The following is a 16,423-nucleotide window of genomic DNA, read 5'->3' on the forward strand; positions in this document are numbered from 1 at the left end:
TTGCGCACACACAAACACATTGCAATTAAAAATAAAAGTGAAATGAATTTGCAACAACAACAAGCACCACAGGAGAGGGCATTTAAGGATTACTTTAGTCCCTTAGCTAATTTGAGCACATCATGTATAAGATACCCAAATGTAGCTGCTAGGAGTTTTGAACTAAAACCTAGTGTGCTAAATTGTCTCCTAATTTCTATGGCCTAGAAAATGAGGACCCATATAATTATCTGAATGATTTTCATACTGTTTGTCAAACTTTTAAATATGAGAATTTTTTAGACAATGATGTTAAACTTAGACTATTTCCATTTTCATTAAAGGATAGAGCTCGTTCATGGCTCAATATATTACCTGCTAATAGCATTACATCACGGGAACAAATGGTAACAAAATTTTTGAATAAATATTTCTCAGTGCATAAAATCAATGCTATTCGTAAGGAAATTTAAGAGTTTACCCAGAGAGAAGACGAGCAATTTTTTGAAGCATGGGAGCGATTCAATGGGCTACTCTTGAAGTGTCCACATCATGGGTACGACAAATGGCATCAATGCCAATACTTTTTGGAGGGATTATTGCCGCATGTGTAAGAATGGCTAATGGCAACAAGTGGAGGAGAGCTAATGTCAAAAAGTGCATAAGAGATTTGGGAATTCTTCCAGCGACAAGCGGATAATTCCCAACAACGGAGTCGATCACTCAGGAATACTAAAAGAATTAAGGGAGTAAATGAGGTTCGCATTGGCGAGTCAAGTTCAGGAATTAAAGAGGTCAAAAAGATGGTTGAAGGTCTTTTTAGACAAATAGTATCGTTAACGACTGCTAAATCAACAGAACTACATGACCATGACTCATACTCAGATCAAGCCAATGCCATAGGTATAATAAGAAAGCCATCTAATTACAACCCATACGCCAACACATATAACCTTGGATGGAGAGACCGCCCAAATTTTTATGATCTCAAGGATTCTAACAAAATAGACCAGCATCTCTAGGTCCACCAATGCAACCAATTCCTCAAGTTCCTCAAGCCTCTTCGCCACTATTTAGACCATACAATCAAAATCAGATCTACTTTCAACCCAGACCATGGGAAGATTCATTCCAGAATCTCAGTAACTATACCATTGATGAACTACGAAATGAGATGAGAGCAGGCTTCAACTCACAAGCCCAATCAGTTTCAAACCTCGAGAAGATGGTGGGACAACTTGCTTCTTCAGTTCAAACTTTGGCAATGACTGTTGAGAAAAGTAAATTTCCAAGTCAACCAGTGCCTAATCCTAAAGGAGTGAATAAAGTAAGTACCAGTTCACCACAGCAGCATGGAGAGGTCAAAGTTGTCATGACTTTGTGAAAAGGGAAAGAAGTTGACAACAAAGTGGAGATGCTGGTGACAAAAACAATTCAAATTATACCTGTAAATGCTGAAGACTCATCACCGGAAGAGAAAGAAAAAACCAACCCATGAGAATACGTTCCTAAAACTCCATTTCCTCAAAGGTTAGCTAAAGGAAATAAGGGAAAATCCACATGTGAGATTCTTGAAATCTTCAAATAGGTAAGTGTTAACATCCCTTTGCTTGATACTATAAAAAAAGTTCCATCTTATACCAAGTTTCTTAAAGACCTTTGTACTACAAAGAGAAATATTCATGTTCAAAAGAATGCCTTTTTAACAAAAAACATTAGTTCTATACTCCAACACAAAATTCCTCTAAAATGCAAAGACCCAGGCTCCCCCACTAGTGTAAATCAGTTAACCTACTCAGTATTTGTGAAATTTAGACTGGGAGAATTACACCCAACTCTAGTGGTGTTACAACTTGCAGATCGGTCCACGAAAATACCTCGTGGTATTGTGGAGGACGTGCTTATTTAGGTAGACAAGTTTTATTTTCCTGTTGATTTCATTGTAATTGACACTCAACCAATCCAGGATTCAAGGAAGCACATCCCCATTATCCTAGGCCGACCTTTTTTGGCAATTGCCGATGCTCACATTCAATACAGGACTGGAAATATGCAGTTGTCCTTTGGTAACATGACTATGGAGCTAAACATCTTCAACATTGCCAAACAACCTCACAATGCAGATGATGGAATTGTTGATGTGGATTTAATAGAAGAAATAGTTGATAATACTTTTCTTTCAAACTTTAGTGATGATCCTTTACAAATATGTTTAACTCATTTTGATTTTGATTTTGATATTGACAGATCAGTCGATGAGGTCAACAATCTACTTGACTCAGCACCATCCATGGACACTAATAAATGGAAGTCAATAGTTGAACAACTACCACTATCAGAGAAGAAACTCAGCCCATCATTAGAATCACCACCGAAACTCGAGTTTAAACCATTACCCAACACTTTGGAATATGCATTTTTGGGAGAATAAAGTACTCTACCAGTAATCATCTCATCATCCATAAATGACAAACATAAAGGTAAGTTGTTGGATGTTTTAAAAGAGCACAAAGGAGCATTAGGATGGACCATAGTCGGTATAAAAGGTATCACTACAAGAAAACTGGCAATAGATGACATACAATTTATGACGGATTTGACTTCTATTATTATAGTACGACCGAATCATGATAGATTTTAGTTTGTCATGAATTGATGATGGTTTTGTGATAGAATTATTGTCTATCAAGAATTTATGCTAGAATTGTGATTGAAATTTTTTCTATCAAAAAATTATGATAGAAATATTAATTTGGCTGTATTTGACCAAAACAGTGTGTTATAATTTTATTGAAAGAAAATTATAATTTTATTGTGATTGAAATTTTATTGAAAGAAAACAGTGTGTTATAATTTTATTGTGATTGAAATTTTATTGAAAGAAAAAGAAAACAGTGTGTTATAATTTTATTAATAATCTAAATGATGTAAAAAAAATTAAATGAAGGAATTGAAATGATGAGTTTTAAGAAAATACTACAAAATATTCTAAGTTAAAAACCTCACTCAACACATTCATCACTCCCTCTCTCAACCTAAGAAATTGAAACCCTAGAAGATCAAACCCTCCTCACTCACGATCAAACAAAATTCCTACATTCACAAAACATTAACCCAAGTAAAAGAGCCGACCTTCGAATCCCACCCATAGGCCACAAGTCGACATCCTGCTAAAGGTTCTCTTCGATTCGCGAGCATTTGATCGAAAATTACGAAAGAGCCGGTGTTGATTTTTAGCTTCAATTCCAACGAAAGGCGAAGGGGCTGGAAGAGGGAGGTAACCAGATAGATACAGCTAATGACGAGTAATGTGTTGTTGGTGATGGCTGGTGAATCGCGCTGGAAGATAGTGAACAATGGTGGAGGTTTTGCTGCTGTTTGGTAGTCGTGTTTGGTGATTCTTGCAACAAATCGGTGGTATTTACGGTTGGGATTTGATGGGCGGGTCTTTATGGTTCTGATGGTGGTGGAGATGGACATAAAAGATTAAAACCAGTAGCGGCAATGGCTATTGTGTGGTGGCTGGAATAGGAGCTAAAGTTTTGAGCCTAGGTAACATTTCTTCACTTTTTTATTTCCTTTTTATTATGTTTTAGTTTTGAATCAATAATTTTGATTTCATTAGTGTAGCTATAAATTCATCTATGTTTACAATTTTGTGTTTCATTCTGAAAAAGAAAATAAAAGGATAAAAAATTTAATTTTTGTAATAAAATTATACTATTATCTTTGTTTGTGAATATGGCACCTTTGATTTTCTCCCAGAATATGATAATTTTCTCCTTCTTTGCTCCTCCTTACTTCCCACTTGGCCTCTTAGCATCCTTGTCTCTGTTGGGTTGTTAAAAACATCCATCTTGTTCCTTTATTTAATCTTATACTAATTCCAAAAAAAAGAAAAAAGGATGCTTGAATTGGGGAGGGTTTGTTCATTGGAGGAGTCATGGCAGTTTGCTGTGATCTTGAAGTTGATGTCAATGGTCAATGGTCAAGAGACTTTCAATGGTCAAGGGACTTTGATGGTGATGAACCAAATGAAGAAGAAATCGTTCATGCCCAGCCCAAAACTAAACAACGCAAGAAACGCTTTGGTCAGCGCAAACAAGTGCTGCACTCAAAAGTGTTGGAAGCAAAATGGACAGCAGCAATGTTCAAGAACGATTGAATGCAGTCTTTTGCCACCTTTTGCAGCAGCCATGTGAAGCTAAACCCGTTCTTTATAAGGTAGCCTTATCTAAAGTGTTGGAAGCAAACCGGTTCTATTCTTTTTTTTAAAATTCTAATACATCTTTGTTGTATAAAAGGTTTTGTTAACAAGCAGGCAGTTGCAAAAACAAGAAGCAGCAGAGCTAGTGATCATAGGAGGCATGGTTTTGGACATTCATGCCACTCCATCGATCCCTGTGAACCCAAGAACCACTACACCAGGCAAGGTACAATTATACCCATTTTTTTGTTTTCTAAAAAAGATTTTAGTCCCAACGTTTTTTTTTAAAAAAAAGATTTTTGATGAGTGTTTGCAATTTCTTGTCAAAATTGTGTTAGTTCTTGAAATGTAGCTTTAAAAAATGTGTTCATCATTAGGTATATTGGGAAAATATCAGAATTAGTGGTATGTTCTGGATTTTGCTTTCTCATATTTACTTACATTAGGGGGTGTTTCTTTATGCAGGTGAATTATGTGTTAGGGTGTGTAGCAAGGAATGTTACGGAGTGCATGTCAAAGCTTGGAGCTAAGCCTTACATGATTAGTGCTCTTGGACTTGACATGGCTGGTGATTTTGCTTTTTACTTTGTGGTATCATGAGAGCTTTTTAACAATTTTCCTTGCATGATCCCTTCTATTTTTCATTTTGGTTTGCCACTAGAGGTTTCGTATGAAATCACCAACAATTCATAATTTACTTTTGCATTAGAATATTGAATGGACAGTCTGGAAAGTTATGTCTATGCATTGGAAATTGGGGTACTTTTATCTCAGTTTGTTGGATTTGAATATCTTTTCTGTGGCGATCGTATATCTCTTAACAATTATTTATCATAGCCAAACTAATATTTGTTCTATGCAATGGTCGTTACGGCTTTTCTGCGACTAACAGAGTATTTGGATTGATTCTGCATAGATTGGGTTACTGGGTATAGGTTGGAGTGTTGCTGTGTATATGGCTGGAATTAAAGTGCGACTGGAAGAAGCTAGGTTACTGCATATGAGTTGGACTAATAGTTGGAGTGTTGCAGGGTATGTGGCTGGAATTAGAGTGCTCTTGGAAGATTGGATTGCTGCTGGAAGTTTTACTGCAAGTCTTGTTGTTGGAATACTTGAATTAATCTTTGGAAGTTTTGTTAAGTAACTTGGCTTGGTGGCTGGAATTTTAATTGCTTTTCTTGGAGGATGATTAGAATTTAACCGTTTTTTTTATACTTTGGGATGGTTTTTTTAATTTGGGATATTTTATTATTTATTAATGGTGATCTCATTGAATATTAGATGTATTTATTTTGAAATTAGTTTGTTGGATTGAATGGATGTTAATTAATATTAAATTTTATTGGTTTTTTTTATGAAATTAAATAGGAATTCATCAACAAATTTTAATTGTAATATATTTTTTAAAAAAAATCAAAACTTTATGACGGGAAATAGCCATCATACATTCTGTCATAAATAATTTACTGCCAAAATTGAATAATAAGTTTACAAATGATTATTCAATTTTCCGCCAAAAATTTAAAAAAAATGTGCATAAATAAATTTAAATTTTATTTAATTATTTTTTATATTAAAATATTGTGTGACAGATATATGACTGTGAAAAGCCATCATGAATCAATGACGAAAAATATTATGTCATAAATTAATGACAGTGACATAGATGACATATAAATTGCCTGTCATGCACCCCCTTTTATGACAGTTATTTTCCATCATCTATTGCCTGTTTTCTTGTAGTGTATAAACCCAGTATACTGCATGCATTACATTCACCTTGATGAAAATGCTAAACCTATTAGGGAAATGCAACATCGGTTAAATCCTAACATGAAAGAAGTTGTTAGAACTGAAGTTCTTAAGCTATTAGATGCAGGTATCATTTACTCCATTTCTGATAGTTCATGGGTCAGTCCTGTACAAGTTGTCCCAAAAAAGTCAGGAGTCACAGTAGTTACCAATGCTGATAATGAATTGATACCCACTAGAGTGACTATAAGATGGCGTGTATGCATTAATTATAGAAAGTTGAATTATGTCACACGTAAAGACCATTTTCCTTTACCATTTTTCGATCAAATGCTTGATAGATTGGCAGGTCATGAATTTTATTGCTTTCTAGATGGCTACTCAGGATATAATCAGATTCCCATAGCATAAAAAGATCAAGAGAAAACCACTTTCACTTGCCTTTTTGGCACTTTTGCATATAAGAGGATGTCATTTGGATTATGTAATGCACCTGCTACATTTCAACGATGCATGTTAAGCATTTTTTCTAATATGGTTGAACGATTCCTTAAATTCTTTATGGATGACTTATTTGATCAATGTATAGAGAAGAATTTGGTCTTAAATTAGGAGAAGTGTCATTTTATGATAAAATAAGGTATTGTTCTCGGTCACATCATTTCGAGTGAAGGTATTGAGGTTGACAAAGCCAAGGTGGATCTCATTTCCAATCTTCCTCCACCTAAAACAGTCAGAAAAGTAAGATATTTCCTTGGGCATGCTGGTTTTTATAGACGTTTCATTAAAGATTTTAGCAAAGTTTCTAGACCCTTATGCAATCTACTTGCAAAGGATGTACCTTTTATCTTTGATGATTCATGTCTTGTGGCATTTGAAAAATTAAACCAGTTGTTGACATCATCACCCATCATTCAGTCCCCAAACTAGAACTTACCATTTAAGCTCATGTGTGATGCATCTGATTATGCAGTAGGAGCAGTATTACGACAAAAAGTTGATCGAATTCCCCATGTTATTTACTATGCTAGTATGACATTGAATGATGCTCAGTTGAACTATTCAACCACTGAAGAAGAAATGCTAGCAGTAGTGTTTGCATTAGAAAATTTTTGATCTTATCTCATTAGTTGTAAAATAATTGTATTCATAGATCATGCTGCTCTTAAATATCTTCTCACAAAGAAAGATGCAAAAGCTAGATTAATTTGTTGGGTGTTACTTTTCCAGGAATTTGACTTGGAATTTAAAGATAAGAAAGGCATAGAAAATGTTGTGGCTGACCATCTCTCTCGTCTCAATTTTGACACAATTACAGAACGATTAACATTGAATGAGTCATTTTCAGATGAACAATTAATGAGTGTTGAAGTATTACCGTGGTATGCTGATATAGTTAATTATCTTGTTACAGGTCAACTTCCAGAGCATTGGATCAAGCAAGACAAGGCCAAATTTTTTGTAGAAATAAAGAATTTCTTTTTGGATGACCCTTATCTGTTCAAGTATTGTGCAGATCAAATTGTTAGACGATGTGTCCCAGAAAGTGAAATTCAGAATATTCTTTCATTCTGCCATGAACAAGCTTGTAGAGACCATTTCAGCGCTAAGAAAACAGCTACTAAAGTTTTACAATGTGGTTTCTATTGGCCAATTATATTTCGAGATGCTTGCACTTTCTGTTCTTCATGTGATAGTGTGTTGTACAAATTTTATTGAACTCGCAAGTGCACGAATCTATTGTAGAATAGATCAATAGTGACGAGTGTCGATCCCACGAGGAGGTTGATTTTAATTGTGTGTAGAATTAATTTTTCGAAATTGGTGGTTGGATTTGTGGTAAAAGTAACTTAGATTATCCTAAAATATGAATTAAAATGACGAGGATAACTTGAAGCGAACTCTATTGAAATACGGCACTTGGGTATCTGGATCTGTATCAACATGCACCATGGGCTAAATATTCCTTATTAGTGCCAATTAAACCATGAGGGGGGTATCCACACCTCATGAACCACACTCTAATCAATATGGTGCTAAGGGTTTATCGTGCCAAATAATAATAACCTTGTACTAGGGAGTCGGTAAAACCAGAGCAGTATCTAGACAAGATTATTATTATTTGTCGACGAAAAGTCAAAACATCCACCAAAATTAGAGGGGAAAAGAAAATAAATTTACCAAATAAAGCTCATGGCACATGTTGAGACTTCACCTTCAACTAGGGGTAAAATGGAAATTTATTAAAATACATAGAAAATACAAGATGGAGAAGGAATTACATAAAATAGAGCCCAAAAATGGATTCAGAGATATCAAATTAAAGGGGAGAGGTCTTCTTTTTATAGATACATTAAGTAAATCATGGTCATCGGATTAAAAACAGTTTGGACGCTCAAGATTGCGCCACGTCATCAGTCAACAGTACGCGGTTTGACCACGCAGTTTGAACAGTCAACCGGTTTGAATAGTGACACGATTTGGTTGAAAATAATCCTCTGTATATGCATGTACCGTACGCGTAACTTTTGATCCACTAACATGCTGCCACGTCACCGATCAACAGTGCACAAGAATTCTCTCCAATGGAATCGTGACACCTCATCAGTCAATGCCACATCATCAGTCAATGTCACGTCATCGATCCGTCTATGTGAACAGTATCGTGAACAATAACGTAGACAATACCGTACATGTGAACAATGACATTTTTCTTTTAATGCTCCTCCTAAGGTTTTCGACTGTCCTGAGTTCAAAAGTGATGTCCGTTTTACCGTCTGATTTCTTGTTCATTGTAAAATGACCATGATATCCCTAAAATGCATAAAATACTTAATTAAAATAAAATACACATAATTAAATTACAAGAGACTAAAATACATAAAAGTAGAAGTGTTAGTAAAATTTGAAGTGTAAAATGACGATTTTTTCCTTTATAAATATACATTTTCTAACACTCAACACACCCCCCAACTAGCTTATAGCTAGTCCCTAGCAAATAAAGCAAAAACAAAATTCAAACCCAAAATATTTTTTTTATTTTTTATTTTTTTTAAACAATCTTGTTTATTCAATCAGACCAATGATAACAATTAAATAAAAGTATAAGCATCATCTCCAGTCTAAAGAAATATCACACCCACATCAACCATCCACATGAATCAGCCCAGTAGACTTTGTCACAGCTACTTTCAAGAATGACATGTTAAACCCCAAAATCTCACTAGAAATAGTGACAATCTCACAAAGAAATTAAACCCAACAAAAAGTCACTACAATAAATGGTAATTGAGAGAAAATAATAAAGAAGTGATATCACATGCTCTCACCAAAATGAAAGAAATATGCCCTCAAGTCAAATAAAAATACTAGTCAACCCAATTTATTTATTTATTTGTTTATTATTTTTTTTATGCACCACTACATTTTTTTAGCCCATATAACTAGCTTCTACTTCAGACTATAGTTCTCTAAAATCAAGAAGGACTTTTATTAGGATGTAACGTAGGCTAGGAACATGGCTAACAAAGGAGGGGAAATAAGGAAAATAAAGTGTATGTTTGGGAAAAATTGTAGAGATTTTTTTTTTGAAGTTGCAAGGTGGATTTCACCTTTTATTGTTATTTTTTTTAACAACAATTTATTTATTTATTTTCTTTTTTTTGCTTTTGTTTGGCACAACTTCACTAAACAAAATAATTACTTACTTCTCAAACATAAATAGGTGATGGAACTTGTAAGATATTGGGTAATACTCCAAATCGGAGTGGGTCAAGATGAGAAGTTTGACAAAGAAAAAGTTTTTTTTTTAAAGGTTCAAAAGGGTTAACTATGGATATTTCACAAAAGGGATGGCTAGAAAGGCTCAAACGGATCAAAGATGGTCTTTCCATCGTCTTTTAGGGCTCCAAATAATCTTCCATATCTACAGTTAGATGGGCCTTCAGATGTAGCAACACACATTTTTTTTTTAATTTTACAATTTTTTTAAGGGTTAACTCAAAAGAAATCTTGAAATCGTGTATAAAATAATAAACTGTTAAGTTGTATGAAGAATGGGCAAAATGGTTACTCTCCAAGAAAAATGATAGGCTCAAAAACTCACTTGGTACTTATTATAACATGTTCATTCCTTCAAACAACTCATATTTGTCTCCGACATTAACATGTAGAGTAGCTAACATAGCGTATCATCACTTAAGACTAAAGATAATACAAATACTAAAATTTGAAATTCATCATGTCATCCAATGTTAAAAGAAATCACACAAAATTTTTTTTCAAACAACATTCTCCCCCCCAACCTATTCTAAACATGAAAGGAAAATATGCATGCAAAAATGTGAATATGATGCAGAAAAACTAATTAGAAAAGTTACACTTAAAATGATAGAAAAAGAAAATAGTTTTTTTTTTAACTAAGAAGATGCATTTTTTTAACTAATAGTTTTTTTTAACTAGGAAAATAGTCAAAGCCATCTTTGACTCAAAAATTTGAAAATGTATATTTATAAAGGAAAAATTAAAAAGAATAAGTTAAAAAAATGAATATCAAAGCTTAATAAAGAAAAAGAAAAAGTCTGGAAATTTTTTTTTTAACGAAGAAAATGTGTTTCTAGAGTAACTACACTCCATATTCAGCCATCTTCAACACAAAAAGTTAGCAACAGTTAGTTTCTACAACAAAAAATCAATAAAAACTTAACCAAGATTCCACAATTGTCGACTATTCCCTCCTCCCAACCAGAACGAAACATTGTCCTCAATGTTTTAAAGGAAAAAAGTAGAGTTTAAAAGACATCACCTCGGTGGTGCAACACAGAAGAAAATATTTACAGGCGGAGAGTTAAATCTAATTTGTACTTCTTACTGTGGCTACTGTTACCATCATTATTTGGACGCTCCAACACAAAGGTCCAGGGGTTTGGCTTCAGTCTATAAGCTTGTAACAAATCAAGTAGCTCATTAGCAGTGTGAGCGTAAATAAAAAGCTTTTTCGCTGTGGAAGGAATGAAATAGTTTTTAATTGCATGGTTAAGAAATGCAATGAAGTCATCATAAAAGTTATTGACATTTAACAAACCGATGGGTTTCTGTTGAATGTGCAGATGAGCCCAAGATGCTAGTGTGATAAGTGCCTCTAGTGTTGCAAGATCTCCTGAAAGGAAAATAAAAGCATCAGCATGATTAAGCATTTCAGTTATTCTTTCTTGCATACCTGAGATGACTAACTCTTCTCCAGTCGATGAGTCAGAAAAACTGCCCAAAGGTTTTAGGGCTCTTGGGATGATGCCTAACACTTGGCTTCCTCTTATAAAAGCAGCTTCTTAGACCAATTTTCATAACCCTCGGTTACCTTCTCCATACACCAAGTGTAATTTTCTCTCTGCTATGCTTTGACCAAGATCTATGGCTGCCTCAACGAACTCTTTATGTTTGCCATAGTTAAATCCAGAAAGCACACAAATGTTCTTGAATTGTCTATTGGGAGTAGCTGCCATTGGAATACTTCTCAAAAATAATTTGTGAGTGCTTGACAAAAAATCATATTTAATAATCTTGGTGACAATGGGTCACAACTGTGTATAAGGTAGCATGTCAGTGTCAATTAAGGTGTAAAGCACATGGCTCATGAGTAAAAAAGGAAACAGTAAAAAGAAAAAGAAACAATGATAAAATAAAATTATTAAAGAAAATAATGCAAATGATAAAACAACAGTGAGATAAAATAACAGTGAAGTAAAAGGATATTTACAGGTAGTTGCGACTGTGGCTCAAATCTTCCTCTGGTTTTACGTCTAGAAATGGCTTGAACGCCCTTTATGGGTCGAGGATAGGCTTCCCATACAGTTTTCTTATAAATTGGCAAACATGGTTGTTTATAGTCAGATTCCCGAGACCATATCGTGTATGTTTTTTTAGAATAATGGCCATAACTGGAGAATCGCTCCTTGCACATATCCACTGGGATACGTTTCAAGAGACAAAAGGATATCATCCAATGACTCCTTATTCAAGTTATCCCTAATGAATTGAATCTTATCTTCCCTGTTATCAGACATCATTCCTAAAGAACATGGGTTTTTATTGCATCTCATTCTGGCACACTTATGACAAGCAACATATATTCTTCGAGTTCTTTGTTTTCTTGCATAATTTCCTTTACCACAACCAGGCATGTATGCAATAAATTTTGGAGGTAACTCACCTGCCAGTCGTACTTTAGACTCGATTAACCATCAGATGTCAGCAGGTATGTTATTTGTTGAATGTTAGAAAATGCATATTTATAAAGGAGAAAACCGTCATTTTACATTTCAAGTCTTACTAACAACCCTTACTTTTATGTATTTAATCTTCTTGTGATTTAATTACATATGTTTTATTTTAATTAAGTATTTTATGTATTTTAGGGGCATTATAGTCATTTCACAAGAAAGGAGAAATCAGACGGCAAAACGGACATCACTTTTGAACTCAGGACGGTCAAAAACCTTAGGAGGAGCATAAAAGGAAAAATGGCACTATTCATATGTACGGTACTATTCACATGTACGGTACTGTCTACGTTACTGTTCACGACACTGTTCACATAGACGGATGATGACGTGGCATTGACCGATGATGTGGCATTGACTGATGAGGTGTCACGATCCTGTTGGACTAAAATTCTTATGTACTGTTGATGGTGACGTGGCAGCATATCAGTGGACGAAAAATCTCGTGTACGGTGCATGCATCACACAGGATTATTTTCAACCAAACCGCGTTACTGTTCATTCGGGTCAAACCGCGTTACTGTTCATCCGGGTCAAACCGCGTTACTGTTCAAAGTCGGGTCAAACCGTGTTACTGTTCATCCGCGTGGTCAAACCGTGGACTGTTGACTGATGACGTGGCGCAATCCTGAGCGTCCAAACTGTTTTTAATCCGATGGCCATGATTTACTCCATGTATCTATAAAAAGGGGGCCTCTCCCCCCTAATTTGATATCTCTGAATCCATTTTTGGACTCTGTTTTCTGTAATTCCCTCTCCATCTTGTATTTTCTTCGTATTTTAATAAATTCCCATTTTTCCCCTAGTTCAATTATGAGTGGCTAATTTTCTTTCAAGCTTGGGTTGAAGGTGAAGTCTCAACATGTGTCATGGGCTTTATTTGGTAAATTTATTTTCTCTTCCCCTCTAGTTTTTGTGGATGTTTTGACTTCTCGTCGACAAATAATACTAATCTTGTCTAGTACCGCCTTGGTTTCACCGGCCCTCTGGTACAAGGTTATTATTATTTGGCACGATAAGCCCTTAGCACCATATTGATTAGAGCGTGGTTCATGAGGTGTGGATTCCCCCCTCATGATTTAATTGGCATTAATACGAATTATTTAGCCCATGATGCATGTTGATACGGATCCAGATACCCAAGTACGTCAATTTAATAGATTTTCTCTTCAATTTATTCTCTCCATTGCAATTCCAATTTTAAAATTTATTCTCGCCATTTTAATTTAAGTCTTAGCATATTCCAAATCATTTCCACCATAAATCCAACAACCCATTTACAAAATTAATTCTATACACATAATTAAAATCCACCTCCTTGTGGGATCGACACTCGTCACCATTAGTCTATACTACAATAGATTCGTGCGCTTGCGAGTACATTAAAATTTGCACAACAAGTTTTTGGCGCCGTTGCCGGGGAGGTAAGTAATTTTAATTCATAGAATTAATTTTAGTGAATAATTTCTTTTATTTGTTTTCTTGTATTTTTTTTTATTATTAAAAAAAAAAGTGAATCTACATTTAAAGGTTAGTATTTCTTTTCTTTTTCTCTTCTTTAAAATTCTGTAATTTAATTTTCAATTTATTTTTCTTTGTAATTTTTTTGTTTATTTTATTAATTTAATTTTTAGTTAATTTATTTCACGTATTTGTTTTTGTGTATTTTTATAGAAAGGTTTTAATAGCGCAATAAGGTTAGTATCGTAATTTCTCCCTCTTCTTTATTTTTATTTATTTTGTTCCCATCTTTATTTTTTATTTTATTTGTTTTGCATGCATGGTCGAAGGTCATTATTACCCAATCTTGAACCTATAGACCTTGAACTTAAGAAAACACTTCGCACACACAAACAAGTAAAAAATAAAATGGATTTGCAACCACAGGAGAGGCCATTTAAGGATTATTTCAGTCCTTTAGCAAATTTGAGCACATCATGTATAAGATACCCAAATGTAGCTGCTAGGAGCTTTGAACTAAAACCTAGTGTGCTAAATTGTCTCCCCACATTCTATGGCTTAGAAAATGAGGACCCATATAATCATCTGAATGATTTTCATGCTATTTGTCAAACTTTTAAATACGAGAATTTTTCAGACGATGATGTTAAACTTAGATTATTCCCATTGTCTTTAAAAGATAGATCTCGTTCATGGCTTAATACATTGCCTGCCAATAGCATTTCATCATGGGAACAAATGGTAACTAAATTTTTGAATAAATATTTCCCAGTGCATAAAACCAATGCTATTCGCAGAGAAATCTAAGAGTTTACCCAGAGAGAGGACGAGCAATTTTTTGAAACATGGGAGCGATTCAATGGGCTACTCTTGAAGTGTCCACATCATGGGTACGAGAAATGGCACCAATGTCAATACTTTTTGGAGGGATTACTACCGAATGTGCAAGAATGGCTAATGGCAACAAGTGGAGGAGAGCTAATGTCAAAAAGTGCATCAGAAATTTGGGAATTCTTCCAGCGACAAGTAGATAATTCCCAACAACGGAGTCGATCACTCAGGACTACTAGAAGAATTAAAGGAGTGAATGAGGTTCACATTGGCGAATCTAGCTCAGAAATTAAAGAAGTCAAAGCAATAATTGAAGGTCTCTCTCGACAAATAGCATCGTTATCGACTGCTAAATCAACAGAGCCACATGACCCTGACTCATATCCAGATCAAGCCAATGCCATAGGTATAATGAGAAAGCCTTTAAACTACAACCCATACTCCAACACATATAACCCTGGATGGAGAGACCACCCCAATTTTTCATGGTCTCAAGGATTCCAACAGAATGGACCAGCAGCTCCAGCTCCACCAATTCCACAAAATCCTCAAGCCTCTCAACCACCATTTAGACCATACAATCAGAACCAGAACCACTCTCAACCTAGACCATGGGAGGATGCATTCCAGAATTTCAGGAATGTTACTCACTCCACGATTGAGCAACAAAACCGCACCATTGATGGACTACGAAATGAGTTGAGAGCAGGCTTCAACTCACAAGCTCAATCAGTTTCAAGCCTCGAGAAGATGGTGGGACAACTTGCTTCTTCAGTTCAGACCTTGGCAATGACCGTTGAGAAAGGTAAGTTTCCAAGTCAACCAGTGCCTAACCCTAAAGGAGTGCATGAAGCAAGTACCAGTTCACCACAGCAGCATGGAGAGGTCAAAGCAGTAATGACCTTACGAAAAGGAAAGGAAGTCGACAACAAAGTGGAGATGCCGGTGACAAAAGAAAATCAAATTGTACCTGTGAATGTTGAGGACTCACCACCGGAGGAAAAAGAAGAAACCAACCCACGAGAATATGTTCCTAAAGCTCCATTTCCTCAGAGATTAGCGAAAGGAAAGAAGGGAAAATCCACAGGTGAGATTCTTGAAATCTTCAACCAGGTAAGTGTTAATATCCCTTTACTTGATGCTATAAAACAAGTTCCATCTTATGCCAAGTTTCTTAAAGACCTTTGTACTAAAAAGAGAAATATGCATGTTCAAAAGAAGGCATTTTTAACAGAAAACGTTAGTTCTATACTCCAACATAAAATTCCTTAAAAATGCAAAGACCCAGGCTCCCCCACTATCTCATGTAGTATAGGGAACCACACAATTGAGAATGCTTTGTTGGATTTAGGAGCTAGTGTAAATCTGTTGCCTTACTCTGTATTTGTGAAACTTGGATTGGGAGAATTACACCCAACTCCAGTGGTGTTACAGCTTGCAGATCGGTCCACGAAAATACCTCGTGGTATTGTGGAGGACGTGCTTATCCAGGTAGACAAGTTTTATTTTCCTGTTGATTTTATTGTAATTGACACTCAACCAATACAGGATTCGAGGAAGCACATCCCCATTATTCTAGGTCGACCTTTCTTGGCAACTGCGGATGCTCACATTCAATGCAGGACTGGAAATATGCAGTTGTCCTTCGGCAACATGACTATGGAGCTAAACATTTTCAACATTGCCAAACAACCTCACAGTGCAGATGATGGAATTGTTGATGTGGATTTAATTGAAGCATTAGTTGATGATACTTTTGTTTCAAACCTTAGTGATGATCCTTTACAAACATGTTTAACTCACTTTGGTTTGAATTTTGATATTGACAGATCGGTCGATGAGGTCAACGCCCTGCTTGACTCCGCACCATCCTTGGACACTAATAAATGGAAATCAAGAGTTGAACAACTAGCAC

General features: G+C 35.2%; 2 non-coding genes across 2 annotated transcripts; both read right to left on the bottom strand.

Annotated features, from left to right (window-relative positions):
• Positions 1-430: 430 nt before the first annotated feature.
• Positions 431-538, bottom strand: LOC112098628. The gene has a single exon (XR_002905738.1). It is a non-coding gene; the product is annotated as a small nucleolar RNA R71 (small nucleolar RNA).
• A 13,928-nt stretch (positions 539-14,466) lies between these two features.
• Positions 14,467-14,570, bottom strand: LOC112098652. The gene has a single exon (XR_002905762.1). It is a non-coding gene; the product is annotated as a small nucleolar RNA R71 (small nucleolar RNA).
• Positions 14,571-16,423: the final 1,853 nt, after the last annotated feature.

Source organism: Citrus clementina, unplaced genomic scaffold (assembly GCF_000493195.1).
Source record: "Citrus clementina cultivar Clemenules unplaced genomic scaffold, Citrus_clementina_v1.0 scaffold_5, whole genome shotgun sequence".
Taxonomy (NCBI): Eukaryota; Viridiplantae; Streptophyta; class Magnoliopsida; order Sapindales; family Rutaceae; genus Citrus; species Citrus x clementina.